Raw genomic sequence first — 12,009 nt, forward strand, 5'->3', positions numbered from 1 at the left:
GAGCAGTGGCTACAGAACTTTTGGATGCAGAAAGCCACCTTTCTGGAATTGTGTGCGGAGCTTGCCCCAGCACTGTGGCGCAAGGACACCAGAATGAGAGCTGCACTATCAGTAGAGAAGCATGTGGCAATCACTGCGTGGAAGATGGTGACTCCAAACTGCTACTGGATGGCAGTGGAATGTGCCTTTGGCAGATTAAAGGAGCGCTGGCGAGGCCTTTATGGCAGGTTAGACCTTAATGAGGATAATATTCCCATGGTCATAGCCATGTGATGTACGTTGCATAATCTCTGTGATGCTAGGGGTGAAAGGTTTGCTCAGGGGGGGAGTATTGAGGCAGACCACTTGGCTGCTTATTTTGAGAAGCCAGATACCAGGGCTATCAGAAGGGCCCAGAGGGGGGCAATTTGAATCAGGGAGGCTTTCAGGCAACACTTTGAAAATGAGAACCAGTAATGTATATCTCTGTGATTGGTGCTGCAATGTTACATTACATGTAATTTTCCTAGGAAGCAATGGTGAAATTTGGGGCCTTACATTCCAGTAAGCTGATGATTAAACTGCCTGTGTATGTATTGGTAGTGCCTGCTATCTCTATTTGTAGGAAACAAATAAACATGACAGGTTTCAGAGTAACAGCCGTGTTAGTCTGTATTCGCAAAAAGAAAAGGAGTACTTGTGGCACCTTAGAGACTAACCAATTTATTTGAGCATGAGCTTTCGTGAGCTACAGCTTCATCGGTATGCATCCGATGAAGTGAGCTGTAGCTCACGAAAGCTCATGCTCAAATAAATTGGTTAGTCTCTAAGGTGCCACAAGTACTCCTTTTCTTTTTGCAAATAAAAATGAGTTACCATTCAAAAACTTTGCTTTTATTACACAAGAAACAACACACATAAACACACAAAGATGCTTGGTGGGAAAGGAGGTACCAGGGAAGGGCAGACTTTCACAGCTGTGTGTAGGTCCAGCTATCATTTTGCAAGTTGTCCAAGGGGGTGCAGTGAAAGGGAAACCAAGAAGTCTCAGAAAGCGGAAAGACTGTACGGGCAGAGTTGAGGGGAGGCATGGAAAAGAGTTTTGAATATGCTGCAGGGGAGTGCGGGCACAGACCTGCTCAGTCTGCAGCATTATTAAGGACTTCAGCATCTGCATTTTCTCCTCCATGACTTTAATCATCCGCTCAGTAGCGTCCTTAACAAACTCCTGATTTTCTTTTCTGTCCTGCCTTTCGGCTTCCCTCCACTACTTGTGTTCCCTTTTCTCTGCATTGGAGAAGTGCAGTATCTCCCGGAACATATCTTCTTTGCACCATCTTGGGAGATTTCTTATCTGGTGGAGACGCTCAGCTGGTGTGTGGGGGTGTTCCTGAAGGCCACATCTGCCGAAACACAAGGAACAATGCTCAGAAGCTGATTGTTAAATTCACGCACAGCATTGAAACATTTCAGTAAAATACACCTTTTGCAACATAACAATCACTTTCTCATTGACCCTTGGCAAGCACACATCTCTGCGAACACCCAAAGCATGGTAAGTGTTGGCAGGGAGGGGCGGGGTCCGGGGACAGACCGGACGTTCCACATGGGGAAAAGAGCACTCACTCAGCAGGTGGGTCGAACAAATTTTATTAAGGCAAAACACTCAGCAGGTAGTGATCAGTTGCCCCCAAGTGGGAACTCAACGGGACAATCTCATCACAGTCGCTTCCAGCACCAGACAATACAGGTTCAACCTTCCTTTGTTACACAAACTTATTTATGTCTTTGTTATCTTTTCTTATACATAGGTATTAGTATCTCCTTTCCATGTTAACTCTTTTCCCCCATCAGTTCAGGTTTTGTGTTAGTTCAAACCAGTCTTTTCTAGCTTTTTAATTACTTTATCTTTTCTTTTTTACTCTGCAATTTCTTACACATGCACAGTTCTACTTATGCTTATTCTGTTAACTGTTATCAGAACAAACTCTTAAGAGCCACAGCAGGCTTCTGTCAGCCCTAAGTATGCCTTCACTCCCGACATACAGGGGAAAGTGTATGAAAGGAAATATACCAAAGTAACAGAACTTGTGTTCTTTGCTTTCCTCCCCTTCATTAATGGTTATACCGTGTCCTTGAGCCACAGCAGATCACCCACACTGCAAATGCAAAACCCTTGAAAAAAAAAAACAGAAGCCACTAGGTGGAGCTGGTTAGTAGCCCTATAAAATCAACTATCTACACCAGAGGTTCCCAACCTTTTTCTTTCTAAGGTCCCCCCAACATGCTATAAAAACTCCACGGCCCACCTGTGCCACAACAACTGGTTTTCTGCATATAAAAGCCAGGGCTGGCGTTAAGGGGTAGCAAGCAGGGCAATTGCCTGGGCCCTGTCAAGGTTCCTTCCCAACTCTGAACTCTAGGGTACAGATGTGGGGACCTGCATGAAAACCTTCTAAGCTTACTTTTACCAGCTTAGGTTAAAACTTCCCCAAGGTACAAACTATTTTACCCTTTGCCCCTGGTCTTCCACTGGCACCACCAAACGTTTATCTGGGTTTATTTTATTAGGAAAGCGTTGTTTGGAAATGTCTTTCCCCCCAAAATCCTCCCAACCCTTGCACCCCACTTCCTGGGGAAGGTTTGGTAAAAATCCTCACCAATTTGTATAGGTGACCACAGACCCTAACCCTTGGATCTTAAGAACAATGAAAAAAGCATTCAGGTCTTACAAGAAGAATTTTAATAGAAGAAACAGTAAAAAAGAAGTCACAATAAAAAGAATTACCTCTGTAAAATCAGGATGGTAAATACCTTACAGGGTAATTAGATTCAAACCATAGAGAATCCCTCTAGGCAAAACCTTAAGTTACAAAAAGACACACAGACAGGAATATCCATTCTATTCAGCACAGCTTAATTTCTCAGCCATTTAAAGAAATCATAATCTAACGCATATCTAGCTAGATTACTTACTAAATTCTAAGACTCCATTCCTGTTCTGTCCTCGGCAAAAGCATCACACAGGCAGATCCTTTGTTTTTCCCTCCCCGCAGCTTTTGAAAGTATCTTGTCTCCTCATTGGTCATTTTGGTCAGGTGCCAGTGAGGTTATCCTAGCTTCTTAACCCTTTACAGGTGAGAGGATTTTTCCTCTGGCCAGAAGAGATTTTAAAGGGGTTTACCCTTCCCTTTATATTTATGACAGGCCCCATGCCACAGGGGCCCCCACGAAGCTACATTGCTCAGGCTTCAGCTTCAGCCCCAGGTGGTGGGACTCAGGGACCTGGGCTTCAGCCCCAGGCGATGGGGCTTCGGCTTTCTGACCTGGGCCGCAGCGAGTCTAATGCTGGTGCTGCTTAGAGGCCCCCCTGAAACCTGCTTGAGGCCCTGTAGGTGGCCCCGGACCCCTGGTTGAGAACTACTGATCCACACATCATTTGAAGGTTAGACTGGTGTGTTTTGCAGACTGTAGGACAACAGCTGTATACCGCACCAGTGTGACTTTTATATAAATCATTTTATACCATGGAACAAAAAGTGAAAGTAAAGTTTACTACACACTGGAGTGCTACATAAAATTATGTATGTCTAAAGCTTAGGTTGTGATCATATATGTAAATAAAACACAGTAGATGACAGAATACACAGACGAGAGTTTCAATGTAAAACAAATTTGCTCCAGTAATGTTGGTGGGAAGCATGCTGAATGTGAATAATTTGAGACAGCCTTTTAGAAGCAACATGCCTTGTGTATGCATAGACACCATGTATACAGGAACATGTGTATGAAAAGCAGGAGCTATCTTGCAATAGCAGTATTTTGGAGAGCTTGTGTGGAGACTAGCTCCTGACAGACTTGTTTGTACTAAGAAAGAGATGTCTTCCCTAACTACAAGAAATACTTAAACCCTACAGGTCAATTCAGACATGCCAGCTGTTTACATCTCAGTGTGCAACACACTTGTGTGCCAAACTTCTTAATGAACGAAATCAGACATAACCATGACTGAGTTGAAGACATTCATGGTGCCTTGTGTTTTGTATGCATATGCCTGGTTATTGTAGCAATGCCACATTCATTCTAGTTTTATTAACTACTGGCTCAAGGTCACTTCTATTTACAATAGGAAACAACTGAACTTTAAGAGTGAGAAAAGAATAAGGAGCAAATCAGAGAGCAGCAGCTAGGTGGCAGATTAGGATGAGAATAAAAATAGACTGGGAAAGTGTTTCAACAGGATAAAATAAACCAATCTGAGAGATGGAGCAAGGATAATAACTTTTCGGGAATAATTTCTTTTATAAATTGCAAGTGATAATAAATAAATTAAAAGCTTCAGAATAAAAGAAGAGAAAGTTGAATGGCTGTATGTTAATAGCGACAATGTGAACTTCTAGAGTGCATTTCATCCACCTACCACTCCATCCACCTATCTTTATCAAGTGCCTTGTACCTTGGCATCTAAGCACAGTCTCTCTGCAGGATCTCAAAGTAATTTGCAAGTGCTGATGAATTAATCCTCACAGTGGGGAATTATTATCATCCCCATTCTATGGATGAGGAAATTGAGGCAGAGAGAGGCAGCAGCCCATATTTTCAGAAACTCCCACTAACTTTTGGCACTTAAATATTTGGGGGTCCAGTTTGAAATACCTATTATCCAGTTCTCAGAGGCATTGATCACCTCCATCGTCCATCAGCTTCAACTGGAGCTCAGGTTGCTCTACACCTTTGACAGGCAAGTCCTAGTTGGACTTTCTAAAATGGAGGCTCCCAAATTGGTGGGCATTTGTTAAATTTCAGCCTAAATGGCTTTTCCCAGGTCACATAGGTGATCTCAAATGCGGATTTATAGCTAGACTTTTGTGACTCTCTCAGGGTATTAAACTGTAAATCATGTATACATATTTGCTACAATAGAGCTGTACACGTATCTAACAGTTGGCTCAAGGTGAGGGTAGTTCCAGACAAGATTGCCACAGGCAGGTCCTTACAGCTTGTTGTCAAGATATTTGGAATCACAGTCCTTTGTAAATGGGACAAACCTACAGATAAGCAAACAAAAACAAAAAAAGAGGTATGGTATTCAGCTCCTCTGAAAATCAGCCTCTAAGTGTCTTATTTTGAGCTCTGAAAAATGTGAGAGTCATTTGAAAATGAGAAGCAGCTTTTGAAAATGTAACCTGGATCTCCCGGTGTCTCAATTGCCTCTTCTATAAAATGTGGACAATGCTAATTTCTAGGAATGCTGGAAAGTTTATTCAATTAAGGCTATCAATGCAATTTGAGAGCCGCAGATATAAGTTACATATCAGGGACTTACATGGGCCTATAACCACAAGGGGCCTTAGGTGCTGCAACGCTGAGCCAACGTCTTAGGTGTCTAGAAAAAAATCACAGAAACACCTGTGCAAGTCACAAAGCCTGAGCTAAGCGATGAGGCTCCGTGTACAATGAATGGCAGTGATAGGCACCTTAGAATGTGATCCACAAAAGCCAGCACACAAAGCAGGGAGACACCTAAGCCAGCCAACAGGGGTATGTGCTGAGCCCTGCTCCTCCCCGCTCATGGAGATGGAGATGGCTAAGTCAGGCACCTCCTGGTAGCCCATCTGTGCTTAGCAATCCACGAATGGGAACCCGCTGCCTGCAGGCAGTTTAGGTTCCTGAGCCACTTCTTGCAGGATTGAATTAAGTCTGTGCCTTGCTCCACACACAATGGTGGTGCCACCAATGCTAACCTTATAACTTTTAGCCCCTGGTTAGAACACTTGCCTGAGAGGTGGGAGACCCAAGTTCAATTCCCCTCTCTGCCAGAAGGAGAGAAAGGATTTTAAAGACAGTACTCTGATCACAAGAATATGGGATATTCTGATGTGGGACTCCCTCAGTCTCTCCTGTTGAAGCTGTTCCACTGTGAATAAGTAATGAAAGCGTGGCTGGAGCAGAGTGACTGGACCCAGGGTCTCTCACCTCCCTAACCAGTGGGCTACAGAGTCATTCACTCTCTGGCTCAGTGGTCTCCTCCTGCTGTAATATTAGACTGAGCATGCACATAACCAAACTCCTGAGCTTCCCTCTCAAACCTTCTCCACTTCCCCTCTTCTTCATCATTGTGGACACTACCCTTTCTGCCTGTCATTCAGGCTGGCAGCTGGAGGTGATCCCTTTCCCTGGCCCCATCCATGCCATGTCCAAGTTCAGCTATTTCTTTCTCTGCAACATCTCCAAGATTTGTGTTTTCTTTCCATCCCCACAGCCAAATCCCTTGTCCAGGCCCTCGTTGTAGCCTGCCCTGACTGCTGCCACATTCTCTTCTCCAAAACACACACACAGTTCCACTTCAGTCCACACAAAATGCAGCTCTAAAGTCATTTTATTTGCTTATTGACTTGATCACGTCACTCCCCTATTTTGAATCCCAGCCACCGCTGGCTCCCCATCTGCTGTTGCATGAAATATAAACTACTAGTCACCTCCTTCAAATCATCTATCCTTATTTATTTGTCCTCCTTAGATAACTTTCACAACGTTCCCTCCTTCCCCCTCTCCAGCCCCTCCACTCTGCTTGAAAGACAGACAGACAAGCATACAAATATAGGCAATCATAGAATCATAGAATATCAGGGTTGGAAGAGACCTCAGGAGGTCATCTAGTCCAACCCCCTGCTCAAAGCAGGACCAACTCAACTAAATCATCCCAGCCAGGGCTTTGTCAAGCCAGGCCTTAAAAACCTCTAAGGATGGAAATCCCACCACCTCCCTAGGTAACCCATTCTAGTGTTTCACCACCAACCCCTGGGGCACTCCGTTTAATACCGGCTGCCAACTAGATATCAAGCCGTTGATCACTATCGGTTGAGGCTGACAATCTAGCCAGCTTTCTATCCACCTTATAGTCCATCTATGCTTGCTTCCACATGACCCCACATTAGAATAATAACAATAACTCTCTTATAGCACTTTTCATCAGTAGATCTCACCTGTCAGTGTAATTATCCCCGGTTTACAGATGTGGAGACAGACACAAGGAGGTGAAGTGCCATACGCAAGGTGACCCAGCGGGCCTCTGGGAATTGAACACTATGACTTCTCTGAACTCATCCACCAGGCCCCTATTCGCTCCTGCTTTTAACTTCTTAAGAACCCACTTCTGCTGTGCTGCCTGTTACTGATTTGTATAGAAAATTCCTTTCATTGCTCCCCTACCCTGACCTCTATCTACTTGTCTGCCTGCCTGTCCTTGGGCTGTGAGCTTCTTGGGGCACAGACTGAGCCTTCTTGAATATCTGGCAAGCGGGGAAACACACATAAATAATTAATAATACATACCCCAGGCCCTTACAGTAAACTTGCTCATTTTAATAATATCCATATTCTATTCACACACAAGCCACTGATAAAGGGAGTGAGTAATTAAGAGGATAAAAGTTAAGCAATAAATGGTAAACAGCCAGAGTGCAAACAAGAGTTCTACGGTGGGGTACCATTTTCAGATCCTTCCTGATTCTTTTCTTCCTGCACATAACAACAGGTTCTTCACATTTCACATGCAATTAGCGTGTAGATTTGTTTATATTAACTTTCGATTGTACATCCAGGGGTCAGGCTGGGGGGCGGGGAAAGGTGGTGAGGCTCTTCTAAGCTCCGCCCAAATGAGTTGTTAGCATGAGATGCCGCTCACAGTATATTAGGCAGATGCTTAAGATAAGATAATGCGTGTTCTCTGAATGTCACTGGCTTATCTTCAGTGAGGTTGAATGTGTCCATACTGGCCTCTATCAAGCTCCACGTTAACTGGGGGGTGGGGAGGGAATTGATGGTTTCTCCTAAATACCACCTACTTGTGGCAACAAAACGAGAGTTGGAGCAAATTGTGCAAATCTGTGAGAAATGAAATAATTTAAAATGTCACCATTGTAAACTAATGTCTGCGTTAAGACTTTACTGAGAAGAATGGGAGAGTTCGCACCTGTCAGAGGTATTGTTCCAGGCAATCTTCACGGTCCAGTAGACATCTCTGCATTAGTTTATCCTTGGTTCACATTTTGAGGTTCTCTTTGCAACCCTAACAATTAAAGACATATTTTATATATATCAAAGGAACGCTGGAATTCAGAAGAACAAGATAGTCATTTGAGAGAGGAGCTGGCATGTAGTACAGGCTTGGACTGTGTATTTCCAAGAGCTGAATTTATACCTCTCTGTCTTGCTCTTATTGAAATAGAAGACACCATGTTAAGCTCATTTGTAGCTTAAAATATCGACACATATCCTCTAATATGGATGACAGGGAGTGTATTAATCCAGTGTGACCCTTCTGCCAGGTGGAGTCGGCAGCAACAAGGGACAGGTTCAATATCTAGGGGTTCCTCTTAGCAATAAAAAACAGAACCAGTTCGAGCCCCGACCCAGTAATCTGGGAACACTTGACACCACCCTGGGTGCCTCTAACAGGCAATATTTCCCCACTCGCAAGCACTGAGTCTGTGGTAACAAAAGAGAACTTTTAATAAAAGGAACCAAGCATTCGTTTGGGAAAACATCACAACCTCATTCAAAAGTATGTAACCATAAGCAAAAACCCAACCCCACAGTGCGCTGGGCAGTGCCCTTTGCCTAGTTTCTCACCCTGTGATGGGAAAGTCCAAAGAATGAATGTCCCTTTAACACATCACTCCCCTCTCCCTCCGCTGCACCCCACTTACATTGGTTAGCGAAGATCCAGGGTTCACAGGCGTTCACCTCCCTCCCCAGTTGGGGGAGGCGGGGGCATCGAGCAATGTCTGTGGTTGCTGTGTGCCTCTGCAACTGGCTGGTTGTTGCTGCCCCCGCTGCTTTTCTCTGCTGCCACTGGTGGCATGCTGCCGCTGCTCTTCTCTATCACTGTTGGTCACATGCTGCTGCGGTTGGACACTCACTGCCCCTTCTGCAATGCCATGTTTGATGTTCCACTGCTTAATTCAGGTCTTTTGTGATTTCAGCTCTTAGTGACTTCATCGGGGAGCAGCGAATCTCACTTCCCAACACTCAGAGCTCAGTGTGGACTGTCTGAGCCTATTACAAAAGCTGAGGAGGCAGACAGGAATAGCAGGTTTTATAAATCCTCTTCCTCTATTTAATTCCACCTTTCCAAACTCCATGGAATTCATGTCATCCTCTTAGGAAATGTACCCCATCATCAAATGGTATGCCTGATAGCCACAAAACCAGGGCAAGTGAATGCTCATTTGAACAATGTACTGCAGTCTGTTTTGAGCCTCAATCTGAATGTTCATTTTGATGGTGTAACCCATGTGCCTAATAGGTAGGTATCTCTTTAAGAGCTCTATAGAGAAGGAGGGATGGGAATCAGTTGTGTCTGAGGCTATGGCTACACTACCGCGGTAAGTCGACCTACGCTACGCAACTCCAGCTATGTGAATATATTGATTTATCATCACACAGTTCTGTGCCTATTCAGGCCAAGACTATTTCTTGTATTATAACATGCAGGCCAATGACCTGTCATGAAGCAGAATATATCCCAGTATTTCCTATCAGTGGGGAAGAAGTTGCTAATGTAGATGCATTGGCGAGGGATTTAAAAATAAAAACTCTAATGTTTTTACGGGTATCTCTTCCTGATGCTAAATGTGGAGTAAAGAAAGCTGATAATGGTCCCTTGTGCTGTCATTGTGTCTGGTTCTGTGATGCTGTCTACACTGGGGGGCGGGGTGTCGATGGGAGAAAATCTCCTGTCGACTAACCTTATTCTTCTCATCAGGGGTAGATTACAGGGGTCGACTGGAGAGCGATCTGCAGTCGATTTGTTGGGTCTTTTATAGACCGGCTAAATCGACCGCCAGTGGATCGATCTCAGAGCATCATCCCAGCTGTTGTGTAGACCTGCCCTGAGTGATTGTTGCTCGGCCATTGGTTATCAGCCTTTTCCATTTCCAGAAAATTTCAAATGGAGGTGCGGATCCCTTTGGAAATTCAACCTCTGGCCCGTGGACCCCTACCATAGAAGCCTTCGACTGAAAACGAAGTGAACAGAATTCAGCTACCAATGTTGCATGTGCTCGGCATGGCATTTGATGCACCATGAGAAAGGGTGCTAAACTGTGGGCTGCTTCAGTCACGAGAACACTTCTGGGTTTTGACCAGTAGGTGGGGATATTCACATACTTTTGACTGATCAGACAAAACAGCATGCCTTTTCTGGGGTCTGAAACTATTTTCGTAGTCACCTTTCGTGGACACCTTAGACGCAGTCTGCAGAACTCCAGGGGTCCACGAACCACAAATTGAAAACCGCTGTGCTAGGCTGACGTACAATTAGCACTCCACACCCAGAAGTTTCTGGATCGGGGGTGGTAGTTCTGGGTATGCTCAATAGGTTCCCTGCAGCTGGACTCAGACTCCATGAGAGCAAGTAGTCATGGGAGCTTCTTCACAAAAGGCCATGTGCCCCGCGTGGGTTAGGAGAAGCTGAACCAGAGGAGCAGAAAGCAGGCTGTTTTCCCTAGCTCTGAAACATTTTGCAGCGGTTTAGTGATGTTGTTAACTCTCCAACAGGGAAGCTCTTGCACTGTTAGTTATGGAAAGAGGAAATTGGGAGGGAAAACTAATTTCTTCTATTTAATTTTAATTGTACACTTGGAATGGTGCTTGATTTTAGCCAAACCATTTTAGTTAAATGGTCTCAGCCAGTATGATTCACCAACTCTTCTCTTATTTAAGATGTGATGGTGTGCAAAGAGTCATTTATATTTTGCTATTCTCAGTTTCGTATTTTTCTTGTTACAGGGGTTTTTTAAAAAATAATCTATATATTTAAACTGAGTAATTGGCTAATTAGTTAGCTGACTAGCTAACAGAGTGATTTCAGCAGAGAAGGAGGAAGAGTCTGTATGGATTCCAGCTTAAGATTTCTACAAGCAGGTGGAGGGAAATTACTATTGCAGTCATGGGCGCCGAGTCTGCGAGTGCTCCAGAAAAAAAAAAGTGGGTGCTCAGTGCCCACTGGCAGCCCCACAGATCAGCTCCTCCCCATACCTCCCAGCACCTCCCATCCAGTGCGATTAGCTGTTTAGCGGCATGCAGGAGGCACTGGGAGGGGAGGGAGAGGAGTGAGGCAGGAAGAGGTGGGGGGAGGGGCAGAATGGGGCAGGAAGGGGTGGGGTGGGGGTTTTGGGGGAAGGGGCGCAGTGGGGTTGGGGCCTGGGGTGGAGTGGGAATCAAGCACCCGGCAAGAACTCAGGACATCAGTTCCTCTGGTTGCAGTTCTTTTGACCAGCAGCCTGTATAGATTTTGGTGATCAAAGACTGTAACTGAGACTTAGGTGAACTCAACCTAAGATTTTGGGAACTCAGTTACTTCTCACTGTGTTTCTGTGCGGACTGACCTGTTTAGATTTAATTTTGTGTTCTTTATTTATGTTTATATATCAATGAAGGTAATAGATGTGGATTATAAAGTAGCCATGTTATGTTATAGATATTAAGTTATTATGTTTCTTTATCATTATACCATTTGATAAAGTTGGTATTTAATAATTCAGTAAATTTATTTTGTTCCTTTTGGACTTGGTTGTGGGAGGCTGACCCTGTGCAATCCTTGCTGAAAATCCCCAGTGACTGAACTGTGGGTCTCTCTGTGCTTTTCTGTGGGAGTTGGGGGTTTTTAGGCCCTGGAGAAGGGCAGTGAAGTAAACTCTACCCCACCCAAAGGTTTCATTGGCACTCACACACACTCTCCTCAGGGACTGGGCAAATCATCCCCAGAGATCTGGAGGAAGAGAGTGAGAGGGCCAGTCTAGTTCAAGGGAGCTATAAACATATGTAGATAAGTAGCAGGGTATCAGAATTTCTGCAGGGATGGGAAAGGCAGCTGGTGCACTTAGAAAACTGGGAAGGAAAAGAAATATTTTTCTTTAAGAAAATTACTGTTACTGGATGAGGAGAAAAGTGAAGATACAGAAGCCAGAAAAACACCATTTTGTATTCATCCCTCTTCCCCACACCTTCAAAGGGTGAGTGCAA

Source organism: Eretmochelys imbricata, chromosome 5 (genome assembly GCF_965152235.1).
Source record: "Eretmochelys imbricata isolate rEreImb1 chromosome 5, rEreImb1.hap1, whole genome shotgun sequence".
Lineage (NCBI taxonomy): Eukaryota > Metazoa > Chordata > Testudines > Cheloniidae > Eretmochelys > Eretmochelys imbricata.